The following is a 17,388-nucleotide window of genomic DNA, read 5'->3' on the forward strand; positions in this document are numbered from 1 at the left end:
CCCTGAGTGCTTGGGCCCCTGTACCCATGTGAAAGACCTGGAGGAAGCTGCTGACTCCTGGCTTCTGGCACCTGGCTTCAGATCAGCCCAGCTCCAGCCATTCTGGCCATTTAGGGGTGAACCAGTGGATAGAAGACCTCTCTTTCTCTTCCTCTCTATATCTGTAACTCTGCCTCACAATAAATAAATACATTTTTTAAAAACCTTTCGGATTTAAAATTTCTTAATTTTTTTAAAGATTTATTTATTTACAAGTCAAGTTACAAACAGAGAGGAGAGCCAGAGAGAAAGAGAGAGGTCTTCCATCTGATGTTCACTCCCTAATTGATTGCAACTGCCAGAGCTGTGCTGATCCTAAGCCAGGAGCCAGGAGCTAGTTCCAGGTCTCCCAGATGGGTACAGGGGCCCAAGGACTTGGGCCATCTTCTACTACTTTCCCAGGCCATAGCAGAGAGCAGGATGAGAAGTGGAGCAGTTGAGTATTGAACCGGCCCCCATATGGGATGCTGGTGCTTCAGGCCAGGGTGTTAACCTGCTCCACCACAGCACCAGTCCAACATTTCAAATTTCTGATACTCTAAAGTAGCACAGGACTGCATTACATATAGGAAAGATGCATTTAAAAATTATAAATCTAGTGCATTTTAGCAGAAGTTTTAACAAATACTTCTGATTTTCTCAGCATTATGTACTAAATAAATGACATAATGAGTCATTGTCAGATTGTTAGCTCTTTGACAGCCACTTATAATATTTAACAGCTTTTTGAAATTTATTGCTAGTGTGTTTTTCTCAACACATGCACTGGATTTTACCAGTTTAGTGAACATGGAGTTGCCTATTATAGGATTTGCATTTTAATGGGTTTTCATGGCACATGTAAGCAACATCTGCAAAGCCTCTAAAACACATAAATAATAACATGAATCAGGTTTTTTTCTTAAAGATTTATTTATTTATTTGAAAGCGTTGCACAAATAGAGGAGAGGTAGAGAGAGACAGACAGACAGAGACAGAGAGGTCTTCCATCTGCTGGTTTACTCCCAGTTGGCCGCAATGGCTGGTCTGTGTCGATCCAAAGCCAGGAGCTTCTTTCGGGTCTCTCCCTTGTGTGCAAGGCCCCAAGGACTTGGGCCACCTTCTACTGCTTTCCCAGGCCATAGCAGAGAGCTGGTTCAGAAGTGGAGCAGCCACGATTTGAACTGGCACCCATATGGCTTGCCAGCACTGCAGGCAGCAACTTTATCTGCCATGCCACAGCGCCAGTCCCACATTGCATCTTTTTAAGGTGATATGGATTTAAGTTCATGAGAAATTATTAGCAGAGTGGGAACTGATAGATATGGATGAAGCAGGATGGACTTGTTAGGAGTGGTGATGTATTTTCTTTTTTTTTTTATATTTAATTTTTTTTAAGATTTATTTATTTATTTATTTGAAAGAGTTACAGAGAGAAGGAGTGGCCGAGAGAGAAAGAGAGAGGTCTTCCAATCTGTTGGTTCACTCCCCAAATGGCCGTAACTGCGCCAATCCAAAGCCAGGAGCCAGGGACTTCATCCAGGTCTCCCACACAGGTGCTGGGGCCCAAGGACTTGGGCCGTTTTCCACTGCTTTCCCAGGCCATAGCAGAGAGCTGGACTGGTAGAGCAGCAGCTGGGACTTGAACCAGTGTCCATATGGGATGTCAGCCCTGTAGGCAGCAGCTTTACCTAATATGCCACAGTGCCGGCCCCCCATTTTCTTTTAAAGTCTTTATGAGATAAGTAAGGTGATCGTCATGTCCAAACAATGGAACAACCTAATTCTTCTAATATTATAATTTCTACCATTTTCTAACAGAAACTCTAAGAGTTGAATGCAAAAATAGTATTTAATATTTAGCTTTCAGAATATAGAAACATCTCAGAGAAACTGTGTGACACCTCTAACAATAGTGCAGGTATATTTGAGGTAATATTTGTATAATTAGCAACTTTCACAATCAAGGAAAACATTGTTCTGTAAATGTTATACATTAACTTTTTAAGTCAAGAATTCCACACTGTTGTAAAATAAGTTCAGCTCGGTGCTATGACAGTTAACACAAATAGATGTAAAATCTCACTAGATCAACTTGAAAAGATAGAATGCTAATTATGTTATTAATACAAATGTCAAAAAAAAATAACAGTCCAAAATGTACAGAAGCACTGTAACAAAAATATAACTAACAATATAGCTGTCTATCAGAGTCAGCCACAGTACCATCAGGCTTTTAAAAATACTAAGGTCTTCACTTTCATTGTTCTTTTTGACTTTTTTCTATAAATACAGTAGCTAATTCTGATCATTTATCCTCATTTAATATTCCTGTGAACAAATTTTTTGATAGTAAGATATTATTTTCAAGCACATCATCATCATCTGATTAAACAGATTATTACTGAAAATTCATAAAAGCTTTTAAGGCTATTAAAGGTTTCATGCAACTTAAAAAATCCGATTTTGGAAATAATTAAGGAATTTTCCTTTCATTGGGAAACAGCCAGCATGTAAATATGTAAATATGGTATTTAACATGCCTATGTATTTGTTAAGAACTAGAATACACACTTTATAATGAATCTGAAACACTTAGGTATTTTGATAATGTTATTACTACACAGACTGTGTGTGGCAATAAAAATTGTCTTGGGCAGTCACAGTACATTTATCTGCATTTTGAATTTTATAGAGGCTAACATGATAACAAATTTATCATCTTGACATGGTGTATCACAATCTTCTTTTATAAACCTCACAGGCCTTTCTTATTGACTTTTTCTGAACGATTCTGAAGTTCAGAGTGTTCTTTCAGGAGTCGATCATATTCTTTCGAAAGTCTCTCTGATTGCATCTTCATTGCAATCACATCATTTTGTGCCTTGAAAAGGGCTTCTGAAGTCTTCTTTAATTCAGTTTTCAGCTTTTCCTGGTCTTCCACTAGTTTTTTATTTTCTGCTTCCAACATGTTTTCGTCATCCTTGCCCTGGGTTTTCAAGATCCATTTTAGTTTCTCATTCTCTTCCATGAATTTTTTGGCAGCCTTGTTAGTATTTTCTGCTTGACTTTTAAGTACTCCTTTGTTTGACAGTTCCTTTGCCAGCTGAGTTATAAGCGTAACCAGACGTCTCAACACAAGCCAAAAAAATAATGAAAATCCAGAAATGTAGAGATTTCTTTGAGACCTAAAAAGTTTCATCTGTGTATGTTCAAAGCCCCCAGGTTTGACGGTTGAGCCCTTCTCAACGGCATGAGCAGAGGAGTATTTGCGTACTTCTCTCACAGCATCTAGAAATAAAACAATCAATAGGATTATAATAGTAAGGAAAGCCTTGTTCCAAAAAGTTGCAATTTTTCCCCAGACACTAAATGAAAAAATCTTCTGCCATCTCTGAGGAGGAATGAAAGGCAGACAGAAGATTAAAATGAGTCCTATTTCAGCGTAAAGGAAAGTTGCGACCGCCACCCACTGGATTGTCATTTTTTTTTTCTTCACACCTAAACACATAAACACTTATTTAAGTTTGTTTCCTCCGAAAGAAAACCAGGTGACAGAGCTCGGAGACGGAGCGTTCGCGGAGTTACAGTGTCTGCGCCTCCCCAGACTGGAGGGCCGACGCCGGGCGGGGATGGGGCAGGCGCAGGCCAGGGGCAGGCGGGCGTCTCCACTTCCCGCCCCAAGAGGCCGAGGGCGGCCGGCGGGCACCCACCGCCTCCCCTCGAGCCAGCTGCGCGGCGCCGCACCCTCCCACCGCCAACGCCCGGCCTCGGGCCCCGCCGGCCCTCCCTGCCCCAGCGCGCCGCGGGCCCGAGCCGCGCGCCCCACGCGGCCGGAGGCTCCGCTGGCTTCCCCAGCCCCGGCAGCGGCGCCCCCAGGAGTGGTGATGTATTTTCTTATAAATTAAGTAAATAAGAAATTAAATATGGTCAGACATAAATGAAGACTAAATTTTATTAGTGGTGATCCAGAAAACACTGATCTCAGGTCTTTTTCTTCTAGTGTTAAGTTTATGTTTTTAAATGCATATTAAGTGAACAAATTTCATGTAATTGATATATACAGATTTAAGAGCAAACTGATAACATCCTACCCTATCTTCCCTTGGTCTCATATTTCCAACTCCCTCCTTCTTGGTTTATTTTCTTTTAATTTTTACAGCTGCAGGCTTTGATTTTATTTTAGAATCACAAGCTTTAACCCTCTACAAAATAAAGAATTCAGCAAGTAGTAGCAGAACTATCAATGAGGATATGTTGTATACTCTACCAAAGAGTACAGAAAAGTGCTATGAACAATACTCAAATCTCAAAATGTCAATTTAACTCATATGCTACTTTTTGTTGTCTATATATTAATTACCACCAGTCAGAGAAAACATATGGTATTTGTCTTTTGGGGACTGGCTTCTTTCATGAAGCCTAATTGTTTCCAGTTCATCCATTTAGTTACAAAAGATAGGATTTCATTTTCAATTATGGCTGAATAGTATTTTACACTGTATATATAGCTCATATTCTTTTTCCAGTCACCAGTTGATGGACATCTGGGTAGATTCCATGTTAGCTATTGTGAATTGAGCTGTAATAAACAAGAGGGTACAGATAACTCATGCCTATGCATATTCTATTTCATTTCATGTGGATAAATTCCCAGGGGTCAGATGGCAGGATCATATGGTATGTTTGTTTTCAGATTTCTGAGGAACTTTTATACTGCCTTCCATAATGGCTGTACTAGCTTCATTCCCACCAACAGTGGGTTAGGGTACCTTTTTCTCTACCTCTCCACCAGCCTTTATTGTTTGTTGACTTTTTCAAAAGAATTATTTATTTGAAAGGTGGCATTACATAGAGGGAGAGGCAGAGGCAGAGGCAGAGAGACAGTATTTTATCTGCTTGTTTATTCTCCATATGGACCAACAGGTGGTGCTGGTCCAATTGGAAGCCAAAGATAGGAGCATCTCCCTGGTCACCCAAGTGGGTGCAGGGACCCAGGCACTTGGGCCATTCTCCACTGCCCTCCCAGTCCAGAGCAGAAAGCTGGACTGGAAGGGGAGCAACCGGGACCAGAACTGGCACCCATATGGGATGCCGGCTCCACAGGTGGAGGATCAACCCAGTGTGCCACGGCACTGGCCCCCATCAGGGATATTTTTCTATAGTTCTCTTTCTCCACTCTATCTTTTTCTAGTTTAAGAATTAAGGTGATGCAGGATTAATAGAAGGAGTTTGAGAGGATTGTCTCTCTTTCAATTGTTTTGAATAGTTTGAGAAGAACTGGAATTAGTTCTTTAAAAGTCCTGTAGAATTCAATAGTGAGGCTGTCTGATCCTGGGCTTTTCTTTGTTGGGAGGGTCTTTATTACTCATCCAATCTCTGTCTTGGTTTTTGATTTGTTTACTTTTCTATGTGTCTTCATGACTTAATTTTGGTATATTGTGTGTGTCCAGGAATCTGTTGATTTTTCCTCTAGGTTTTCCAATTTGTTAACCATCACAACAGATGCCCACATCCTATATTGCAGTGCTAATCTGAGTTTTGGGTACTCCACTTCCAAATCAGTTTCATGTTAATATCCCTGGGAAGCAATGGATGATAGATCAAATTCTTTCATTCCTGTCATCTAATTTGGAGAACTGTAACCTAAATGGAGACTTGAGAACCTGGTCTTGCACAGTTGTAGCCATATAGAAAGTGAACCAGCAGATGGGAGATCTCTCTGCTTCTCTTTCCTTCTTTCTTTGTCTCTGTATCTCTCTGCCTTTTTTTATCATATTAAAATATTTAATTACTTATTTGAAAGAGTTACAGAGAGAGGGAGAGACAGAAATCTTCCACCACCTAATTCATTTTTGAGATGACTTTAATAGCCAGAGTGTGGCCAGGTTGAAGCCAGGAGCTTTTCCTCCAATGTGCGTGGCAGCATCCCAAGCACTTGGACCATCTTTCACTGCTTTTTCAGTCCATTGGTAAGGAGCTGGATCAGAAATGGAATAGCTGGTACTTGAACTGGTGCACACACAGGATGCCAATGTAACAGATAGCAGCTTTGTCCACTGCACCACAACCACCAGCTCCTCTTTCTGCCTTTCCAATAAATAAATCTGTTGAAAAAGAACTTAAGGTAGTAAAAGGCATCATGACTGAGCAATGGCAAATTTATTGAAGTGATCTACTTTCTTAAAGATCTATTTATGAATTTGAAAGGTAGCACTAGAAAGAGAGAGTGGGAGAGATGGATCTTCCTCCTGGTTTGTTCACTCCTCAAATGGCTGCAATGACTGTGGCTAGCCCAGACTGATATCAGGAGTCAGGGGCTTCTTCCAGGTCTCTCACATGGGTGCAGGAGCCCCAATATTTGAGGCATCCTGTGCTGCTTTTCCATACACATTAGCAGGGAACTGGATCAGTTTGGAGCATTAATGTCTATGATACTCTCCTTGCAGTTAAAGGATTTAGAATCCATTTTGATTATGGGTGGGCCAAGTACAACAGCTTCCAATTGCCCAAGGTTTGGATCAGATGGGTTCTGACAAATTTTGTTAAAATAGTTATTAATCATAACTCTCAGTTTAAGCTTTTCTTACCAAATTGTCATGTTTGCTGATGTTTATATCTATGGGAAAATTGGGTCTCTGGATTGCGACCAATGAAAGCATCCAGACTAACAGTACTAAGGTCAACAGTCAGCAGAATGATGTCCAGCTGAACTGAAATAGCTTTTCTTATTTGGTAGAGGGGTTACCTCCTGCATTATACTGACATACTGACATAGACAGTAGATATTGGAGCCTGTTCCTTCTGCCAAATGGAGAATGCCACATTTTGGTCCATCATATATATATTTATATATTATAATACATATTATATTATATATTTCTATATACAATATAGAATTACCTATAATTATTATAAATATATAATATATAATTATATAAAATTATTATATATAAAATTATTTATATCTAAATATATAATTATTTCTGATCCAGCTCCTTACCAATGGATTGAAAAAGCAGTGAAAGATGGCCCAAGTGCCTGGGTTGCTGCCACACACATCGGAGGAGAAGCTCCTGGCTTCAACCTGGCCACACTCTGGCTATTGAAGTCATCTCAATAATATATATATATATTATATATGTAATACATATAATAAATTATATAATATTATCTGTTTATAATTATTATATATTATATATTATATAATAAATTATAATATATTTTATATATGAATATATTTATATACATAAATATATAGAAATAAATGTAAATATATATATAAAGAATTTATTTATTTATTTGACAAGTGTGCTTACAGACAGTGAGAGGAAGAGACAGAAAGGTCTTCCATATGCTCATTTACTCCCCTAATGACTGCAATGTCTGGAGCTGGGCCAATCTGAGCTAGGATCTTCCAGTTCTCCCACATTTTGGCAGGGACCAAAGCACTTGGAACAGCTTCTACTGCTTTCCCAGGCTATTGCAGAGAGCTGGATGGGAAAAGGAGAAATGGGGACTAGAACTGGTGCACATAAGGGGTGCCAGCACTGCAGGTAAAGGATTACACCACTGCACCACAGTGCTGGCCCCAGTCTATCCTTTATTAAGGAGATCTCAGTAATCATGTTCAGGTATTGCTGTCCCATATTCATGGCCAAAGTCCTAGCAGACAACATGGTTTGGAGAATCATAAGCACAAGGTGTGTAGGAGACTTCATTTCTCATATAGCACAGTTAATAACAAGGTTCCAAGAGGGGAAATTACTTGCATCATAGTCTTTGAGACCTAATGGACATCACAGGTGATGTAAAGAATTTAGAAGGTTTGTGAGCCCCTAGAGTGAAAAAGTCACTGGGAGCACAAGGATAGTGCCTAGAGTTTATTTTGATAGATTTTAGCCCCTTTCATTGGAGGGAGGCCCAAAGAAGCTGGACTGATTTGTAAACCTCAGAAGTGTCTTTTCAAGGTGAAGGCAAACTGAGACTTAGGGGTTTTTGGAAAAGCTTTGAACAAAACACACTTGCCACACTTGGTTAAGACATATCATTTATCTATTGATTTTCATCAGATCTGTTAACATTAGGTATAAGGTACAGTGGACATGGTGGATGGCATATAGCAATATGATTTTAGTAATATATCATGAGGTGCTTTTTTCTTTTTTACTGGATTTAGCAGGTAAAATTGGGCTACCTAATGGGATATAGCTGGAATAATCACCTTTTTGTTAAATAAATCTGAGGTAATAAATGTTAGTGTATGAAGACATTGAGTTTTCTTTTATTGGGCCTTCTTGGTTATTTTAATCTGGGATCTGCGAATTCTCATTTTCTCTAGGCAAGTTGTAACTGAAAAACTTTATTTTATTCCTCATCATGTTGGACCAACTCTGCTGCTTCTGGGATTTTTTTAGTACATCTGACAATTGGAAATTTAGACAACAGTATAGTTAAAATGAGGTGTACCAAGTAAAGTATTTATTTTTATTCTGATACATATTTTGGAATTCTTCTAAAATTCCTATTGAGTATCCTTGTTAAATTTAGTTGCATCCCAGGTTAAGACTTATTGGAGGCAGGTGCCATGGCTCAATAGGCTAATCCTCCAGCTGCAGCGCAGGCACACCGAGTTCTAGTCCTGGTGGGAGTATACATTCATAGTATTTTGACTTGTTCAATTGATTTTCCTGACCTCCCTTGGATATTCTTGGTCTCTGCTGTACAACTTCCTATACTCATTAATTCTTCAATATTCCCAAATCCAGAAAATGAATGATTCAACTGCTGTGTTCCTGTATTTGTTGGAACTCAGGGTAAGAAGCAAAGTGGAGGTGTTCAGGAATCTAAAGTTACATGCTACATAGCAAAGCAAATCATTTCCTATACAAAGTGACTGGGAAATCCAGAATCTTTTGCACACTATATTGGATCCTGAACTATTACTGAACTATTCAGTAAGATTTTAATGTATTTATTTTCTGTGTGTATGTTTTGTATTTCTAAATAAACTCTGCTGGGCTACTTAGCATTAACATGTATTGCAGAATTCTTTCATCAGTTTTTACTTTTAAAAAGTTTCTCTTTCAGTTTTATGGGAGAGAGTAGTTTTCTGCTATGTAACTGAAAATTCATTCATTCATTAAAGTTAAAAATATTTGTTGGAAATTGGTGGAATACTATTAATTCTCAGGTGATTTACATGAAACTAAATACATTCTCTATTTTGTTTTGCTTAAAATTTCTGCATGTGTGGACTTCTTTTTTCCTTATTGCCCCAAATCCCTTTGTGTATTAGGATGGCAAATGGGTTTTACACTGGACAAAATATTTTATTTTGGCAAAGAAGTACTTAGCCTTCCTGCTTCAAGTATTCAAATATTACATTAGAAATCAGTATATTTGTTTACTGTACAAATGTCCTTCATACAATTTTGTAATATTCTGGGATGGGAGAGGGAGCAGGAAATAGGAGGGTTATGGGTGGGAGGGAAGTTATGGGGGAGGAGAAGCCACTGTAATCCAAAAGCTATACTTTGGAAATTTATATTTATTAAATAAAAGTTAAACAATTTTTGTAATCTTCATCTTCCTTTTTATTTAGTCCTTTTTAAAAAAGATTTATTTACTTTACTTGAAAGTCAGAGTTACACACACAGAGAAGGAGAGAGAGAAAGAGAGCAGTCTTCCAACCGCTGGTTCACTCCCCATTTGGCCACAATGGCTGGAGCTGTGCCGATCCAAAGCCAGGAGCCAGCAGCTTCTTTTGGGTCTCCTATGCAGGTGCAGGAGCCCAAGGGCCTGGGCCATCCTCTACTGCTGGATAGTAAGTCTTACTTGCCTAAAAAGCTGGATAGTAATTTGAGTAGCCAGGACTTGAACTGGCACCCATGTGGGATGTCGGCACTGCAAGCCACAGCTTTACTTGCTACGCCACAGCATCGGCCCCTTTATTCTTATGACTATTGCTACGCTATTGAATTTATAATTGATAATGCTGAACAATTGAAACTGTCTTATTTACAATTGTAAGACTGGATACGGCAGTTTTACTTGAAGTAAAGTATGCAGCCTGCTTATTGTATGATTTTCAGAAAAGGATGTGTTTATATATAACAGCAGATCTGTTAATCATTTAAAAGTGAATTATCATGATTACCCAGATGTAAAGAATGCAATATGTGCTAATGAGTCACAGACATTTAGAATTAGAGGGATTTTAGAACCTTTTCAATACTGCAGTTTTTATGAAAAACTAATGATTTTTTTATTTGACAAGTAGAGTTATAGACAGTGAGAAAGACAGAAAGGTTTTCCTTCCATTGGTTCACTCCCCAAATGGCCACCACAGTTGGAGCTGTGCCCATCTGAAGCCAGGAGTCAGGTGCTTTCTCCTGGTCTCCCATGTGGGTGCAGGGCCCAAGCACTTGTGCCATCCTCCACTGCCTTCCCGGGCCATAGCAGAGAGCTGGACTGAAAGAGGAGCAACCAGGACTAGAACCCTTTGCCCATATGGGATACCAGCACCACAGGCAGAGAATTAACCAAGTGAGCCACGGCGTTGGCCCCCGATAAATTTACTCTTAACAAAATACAAAAATATCTTATTCAGTATAAAGTTAGTAGTGAAAAAGAGACTACTTTGTTGAACACAGAAATTTGAGATTATATTTCTTGGTATTAATTTGCATCTTAAGGCTTATTGCCTAGTTTATTTCAATATTTCAATATAATATTACTAATAATATCTTGTACTTAGTGGTTCACTGTGTGCAAGACAATATTCTTTTGATTTTTTAAAAAGTTTTATTTATTTATTTATTTATTTATTTGGAAGTCAGAATTACACAGATAGTGAACAAGAGGAAGAGAGAGAGAGAGAGGTCCTCCATCTGCTGGTTCACTCCCCAGATGGCCTAAAAGGTCAGAGATATGCCAATCTGAAGCCAGGAGCCATGACCTTTTCAGGGTCTCCCATGCAGATTCAGGGGCCCAAGGACTTGGGCCAACTTCCTACTGCTCTCCCAGGCTATAGCAGAGAGCTGGATGGAAATTGGAGCAACCAGGTCTTGAACCATATGGGATGCCCACTCTGCATGTAGTGGCTTTACTGGCTACACCACAGCACTGGCCTCAAGACAATGCTCTAAAATGATGCATTAATTATTCCCAGATATTGAAAAGTGGCATGGTACACATTTGAATGTGTTGTTTTGTACTAGTTGTAGAAACAGTTTAAAATATATTTATCTTTAAAAGTGTAAGCTTTGATCTAAAGTTTTACTTTCCCTTAAGGTGCCTGTTTGGAAACTGAGAGATCACTGAAGTCTATCTTGAGTACAACTGATCTTATCCAAGCCTCCTTTATCACATGAGGATGCTAAATGCCAAGGCCCAGAGAAGTAAAGTGAATTGCTCAAGGTCACATAGGTAAGTTGTAGCAGGGATAATTCTGTATTAGAATTAGGTATCCTGATACATAGGCCATGTTCTGTCCATTTAGTACTCCTTCTGGAGTTAAAGATTCTAAGTTGTGGAAAATTAAGTTTGGAAATTTAGTGGTTGCTATGTTGTTATGGTAAGAAATTTCTGTGTATAGCTATGAGTTGCTTAAATTTTATTCAATATATTTTTCTAGTATGTTTGCTATTTATTTGAAATGTATAACAAATAGCTTCATCTATTTGCCAAAAGAATTTTTTAAAGATTTATTTATATTATTTGAAAGTCAGAATTACACAGAGAGAGAAGGAGAGGCAGAGAGAGTGGTCTTCCATTCACTGGTTCACTCCACAGTTGGCCTCCATGGCTGGAGCTGTGCCGACTGGAAGGCAGGAGCCAGGAACCTCTTCCTGGTCTCCTATGCAGGTGGAGGGGCCCAAGGACTTGGACCATTTTATAGTGCTTTCCCAGGCCAGAGCAGAGAGCTGGATAGGAAGTGGAGCAGCCAGGTCTTGAACTGATGCCCCTATGGAATACCAGCACTGCAGGTGGCAGCCTCACCCACTATGCCACAGTGCCAGCCCTTGCCAAAAGATTTTATAGAAGCTATTACATACATACACTTAACAATTATTTAGTTACTTGACACAAACTATCCCTGCATATTTGAAAATTTTGAATGGTATCACTTGGGTTTTAAGAATGTTATATTTTAGGTCTCAAGCCGGCGCCGTGGCTCAATAGGCTAATCCTCCACCTAGCGGCGCCGGCACACCGGGTTCTAGTCCCGGTTGGGGCGCCGGATTCTGTCCCGGTTGCCCCTCTTCCAGGCCAGCTCTCTGCTATGGCCAGGGAGTGCAGTGGAGGATGGCCCAGGTGCTTGGGCCCTGCACCCCATGGGAGACCAGGAAAAGCACCTGGATCCTGGCTCCTGCCATCGGATCAGCGCGGTGCGCCGGCTGCAGCGGCGGCCATTGGAGGGTGAACCAACGGCAAAGGAAGACCTTTCTCTCTCTGTCTCTCTCTCTCACTGTCCACTCTGCCTGTCAAAAAAAAAAAAAAAAAAAAAAAAAAAAGAATGTTATATTTTAGGTCTCTTAATATTTTTAGTGATGATGTTTTAAAGGCCCTTTCTGTTTTATGAAAAATGATAAGGATTTTGTTTTACAATGGCCATAGTATTACCACTTAAAGCAATAGATTAAATAACACTTTTAAACAAAGTCATTTAATACTGAATTCTAATACACTGGTATATTTTAAAGTGAGAAACCAGATTTCTTTCAGATATTCTAAATAAGAATGATAATCAAAATTGAAGACATCTACAGTTCTTAATCACTTGTTTTAAATATTGGCCATAATGGTCCAATTTAGAGTTTTAATTTTAATTGGCTTTTAAAAGATTCAATATGGTTTATAGAAAGAATTCAGAGAACATAATTATATACTCAACCTCCCTCCCTTCTTTTTCCTTCTCTGTTTTTTTATAGCTTATGAAATGACATTTTCAGTTTATATTACATTAAAAAGGGTTGTTGAATCAAGGGACAAGTTTAACAGGCAAAAAGCAAAAAGATCCTAATTTAGAGGGAATACAGACAATGGCTCTAAACAATATTTGAATATTACATCTAAACAATATTTGAAGAAATTGATAAAATAAATATTTTAATTTCTCCTACTAAAATGCTCAGAGAAAGATTTTCATTATTTATCAAATATTAGTGCAAAAATATGGATTTAAATGATCCCAAAAAGTGATCAATTTTTGTGTAATAAAGTCCAATTTTTGTCAAGACTTTTTGACAGTCTCAGAGAAAACTTATGTTTGTGAATGGGAAGAAGAATATCAAAATGTCCATACTACCAAAAGCAATTTGCAAATTGAATGCAATCCCAATCAACATACCAACGATGTTCTTCTCAGGGCTAGAAAAAATGATGCTAAAATTCATATAGAAACATGAGAGATGCTTAACAGCTAAAGCAATATTATAAAGCAAAAAAAAAGCTGGAGACATCACACCATATTTTAAGACATATTACAATGGTCAGCACTATGACAAAGCAGGTAAAGTCACTGTCTGCAGTGCCAGCATCTCATATGGGTGCCAGTATGTTTCCCAGCTGCTCCACTTCTTATACCCCTCTCTGTTATAGCCTGAGAAAAAAGTAGAAAATGGCCAAAGTCTTTGGGCCCCAGCACCTGCATGGAGACCTGGGAGAAGCTCCTGACACTTGGATTCAGATCAACACAGCTCCAGCCATTGTGGCCATTTGGGGAGTAACCAGTGGATGGAAGACCTCTCTCTCTCTGCCTCTACCTCTCTGTAACTCTGCCTTTCAAATAAATAAATAAACTGCAAAAAAAAAAAAGAAGTGTTAGCACTGATATAATAACACACACATAGTTCAATGGAAAAGAATAGGTAGCATAGAAATAAACCCAAATTTCTACCAGCAACTCATATTTAACAAAGGAACTAAAATGAACTGGAGAAAGAAGAATCTCTTTCACAAGTGGTGCAGAGGAACTTGATTATCCATATGTAGAAGCCTGAAAATAGACTCCAACATCTCTTACACTATGTGGAAGTGAACTCACAGTGAATTAAAAATCTAATCATAAGACCAAAACCCATGTAAACATAGGGAAACTCTAAATATTGTCAACAGACAATAGCTTTTGGGTAAGATTCCAATAGCAATAGTAACAAAAGTAAAAACAGAGACATTTGAGTATATCAAACTAAGATACTTCTTCACAACAAAGTAAACATCAGAGTGTAGATACAATGAACAGAATGGCAGTAAAAATTAAAACTCTGAATGTTTACAGATTTCCAGAACATTGACATAAATTGGAAAAACCCCAAAAAATACAGTGAAGAAACAGGCAAGGATCTGAATAGACATTTCTCAGAAGAAATGTAAATGGTCAAAACATGTGAATATGCCCGATGTCACTAGCCATTATGTAAATATAAATCAGAACACAATATCAGTCTCCAACACCTGTGGGAGAATACAGCACTCAGGTTTTTGTGTGTGCAGCAAGTGGGTTTAGAGGACCCTGTTCACCATTAGAGGGCAGAGTCTACAGGGAGGTAAAGAAACCTTACTGCTTTCCTAATGGGCTTATTAAGTTCTCGACCAGTGCCTGTTAGTCTTGCCACAAACTTTCTAGTCTCACTACTTTCCTTCTTCTTCCTCTTCTCTGTGACTTGTAAAATAGTATACATTCTATATACTGTGGATACTTTTGATTTATTTTATTCCTTTGGTCTCTTATGAAGTTCCTCCACAAAAGCACAGCCCTCACAATACTCATTAATTTTTATGCAGTCTGCAGATTTCATGAGCTACTAAATTCCAAGTAGTATGTCAAAGGCAAGATCTTGGCCTAAGAGAAAAGTGGTCTGAATTCTGTGCCTAGAAGAGGATTTGGGACATAGTAGAACTTCAATGAAGTGCTATATGAATGACATGCACTCAGTAAATGAGCAATCTAAAGCATACACTGCAGTTAAGCAACACAGCAGCCCTACTCACCTCAGGCAGAGCAATTGAGAGGAATAATGTGAACAAAAATAAGACATCAGTAAGTTGAATAATAACAGAGAAGAAACAAAATGAGATAGATGCCAACATTACTGACCTATTTTTGAGGAATTAAATTGATCGAGAGGCTGGCATTGTGGCTAAGTGGGGTAAGCTGCAATCTGTGAGGCCAGCATATCATGTGAGTTCCACTTTGAGTTTAGGAATCTCCACTTCCAATTTAGCTCACTGCTAAACACCTGGGAAACCAGCAGAAGATGGACGAAGGACTTGGGTCCTTGCCGCTCACGTGGGAGACTTGGATGAAGCTCCTGACTTCAGCATGCCCCAGGCTCAACCTTTGAAACTCTCTGGGGTGTGAGCCAGCAGATGAAAGCTATCTCTGTCTTTCCCTCTCTCTCTCTAAATCCACCTTTCAAATAATCAAATATTTAGTAAACAAATTAACTGATTTCAAAATACACAAAAACATGAACAATACTATATCATCTTTATGCCAAAATGATAAAAAATAACAAATGCTAGAGAGCATATGGGAAAAGAAAACCTTCATATATGGTGGGTGAAAATACAAATTAGTACAAATGTTATGGAGAACAGTATGGTCATTCCTTAAAAAGGATAAAAATTGGGGCCGGTGCTGTTATGCAGTGGGTTAAAGCCCTGGCCTGAAGGGCCAGCATCCCATTTGGGTGCCAGTTCTAGTTCCAGCTGCTCTTCTTCCAATCCAGCTCTCTGCTATCTCCTGGGATAGCAGTAGAAGATGGCCCAAGTCCTTGGACCCATGCACCCATGTGGGAGACCCAGAGGAAGCTCCTGTCTCCAGGCTTCAGAATGGCATAGCTCTGGCCTTTGTAGTCATCTGTAGAGTGAACCAGCTAATGGAGGACCTCTCTGTGTCTCTACCTCTACTGTAACTCTTTCAAATAAATAACAAAAATTTAAAATAAAGATAAAAATTGACCTACCATTTGAGAGTTATCTTGCTCTTGGCTATATATAATAAGGAAATTTTATTAGAAGGAAAGGAGAAGAGCATATCAAAGATACAGCAATTTTCCCATAACACAGCCAGTATAACACAGTTCACTGCAGCCATGATTTGAAATCAATCTAGCTGTCCATCAATGAAAAAAATGGACAGGGGAACTTCATTTAGACACAAAAAAGAACAAAATATTATTAAATTAATGGAAATAAGCCAGAAACAGGAACACAAATGTCACCTGGTCCTTGTCACATGTGGAAGTGAAAGAAAATAATGGATCTGAACACAGAACTGTGATTACTAGAGGCTGAGAAGGGAAGCAGCTAGGGATAGAGGGGGATTGGATAATAGGTAACAAAATACAAAGAGGCAGAAAGAACTTCTGGTGTTCCATAATATCATGAGATGACTACATTCAACCATATTAGGTTCTGTGTAAAGAACTGAAAGAGAGGAACTGGTAGTCTCAAATCATGGAGAAGAATTAGAAACTATAGTTGCTTGTGGGCCAGCATTGTGGCACAGTGAGCTAACGCCCTGGCCTGAAACACCAGCATCCCATGTGGGTACCAGTTCTAGTCCTTGCTGCTCCTCTTCTGATCCAACTCTCTGCTATGGCCTGGGAAAGCAGTAGAAGATGGCCCAGGTCCTTGGGTCCCTGCACCCAAGTGGGAGATCTGGAAGAAGCTCCTGGTTCCTGGCATCAGATTGGCAGAGCTCCGGCCATTGTGGCCATCTGGGGAGTGAACCAGCAGAGGAAGACCTCTCTCTCTCTGCTGCTACTTCTCTCTGTAACTCTGTCTTTCAAATAAATAAATCTTTAAAAAATTAAGAAAACTGTAGTTGCTTAGCTTGATCAGTTTTTACTGCATAAATGTGTGCAGGTATTGCACTACACCCTGTAATAATGCATGACTAGTACACATTAATCACAAATTATTTAAACGAAATTTAAAAAATTAGAAGCATTTCTTTATATTAACAATGAACTATTTGAAAATGAAATTAGAAAAACATTTCCATGCATAGCAGCATAAGAACCAGGAACCAATGTCTTCAGTGTTATCAGTGATGAATCAGATTCACAGCCCTCAGCACTCAGTTTTTCCATAGACCTTACCATGGCAATTGTGGGCTTATAGTAGTAAATCAATGAACAGGAATCCTTTGTCTCTAAATCTGTTAAATAAATAAACAAGGAATTCATCAAAGAAAAAGAGATATCAATTTGGATGCCTGGTCACAAAAACACATGCACTTGAGCTATCCTCCACTTTGTGATGCCAACAAATCTTTCAGACATGTTACATTTTCAGAGACTTTTCTGTAATCTTGCTAAGCTTTCTGGAAATCTGCCTTATAGCAAAGGGTTTCCC

General features: G+C 38.9%; 1 long non-coding RNA gene and 1 pseudogene across 1 annotated transcript; one reads left to right on the forward strand and one right to left on the reverse strand.

Moving 5' to 3' along the window:
- Nucleotides 1-1,382: 1,382 nt before the first annotated feature.
- Nucleotides 1,383-3,709, reverse strand: LOC127487601 (B-cell receptor-associated protein 29 pseudogene; annotated as a pseudogene).
- Nucleotides 3,710-11,289: 7,580 nt separating this feature from the next.
- On the forward strand, nt 11,290-15,989 carry LOC138843703 (uncharacterized). Its single transcript, XR_011378663.1, has 2 exons — nt 11,290-11,448; nt 13,624-15,989. It is a non-coding gene; the product is annotated as an uncharacterized lncRNA (long non-coding RNA).
- Nucleotides 15,990-17,388: the final 1,399 nt, after the last annotated feature.

The sequence above is a fragment of the Oryctolagus cuniculus genome, chromosome 9 (assembly GCF_964237555.1).
Source record: "Oryctolagus cuniculus chromosome 9, mOryCun1.1, whole genome shotgun sequence".
Classification (NCBI taxonomy): Eukaryota; Metazoa; Chordata; class Mammalia; order Lagomorpha; family Leporidae; genus Oryctolagus; species Oryctolagus cuniculus.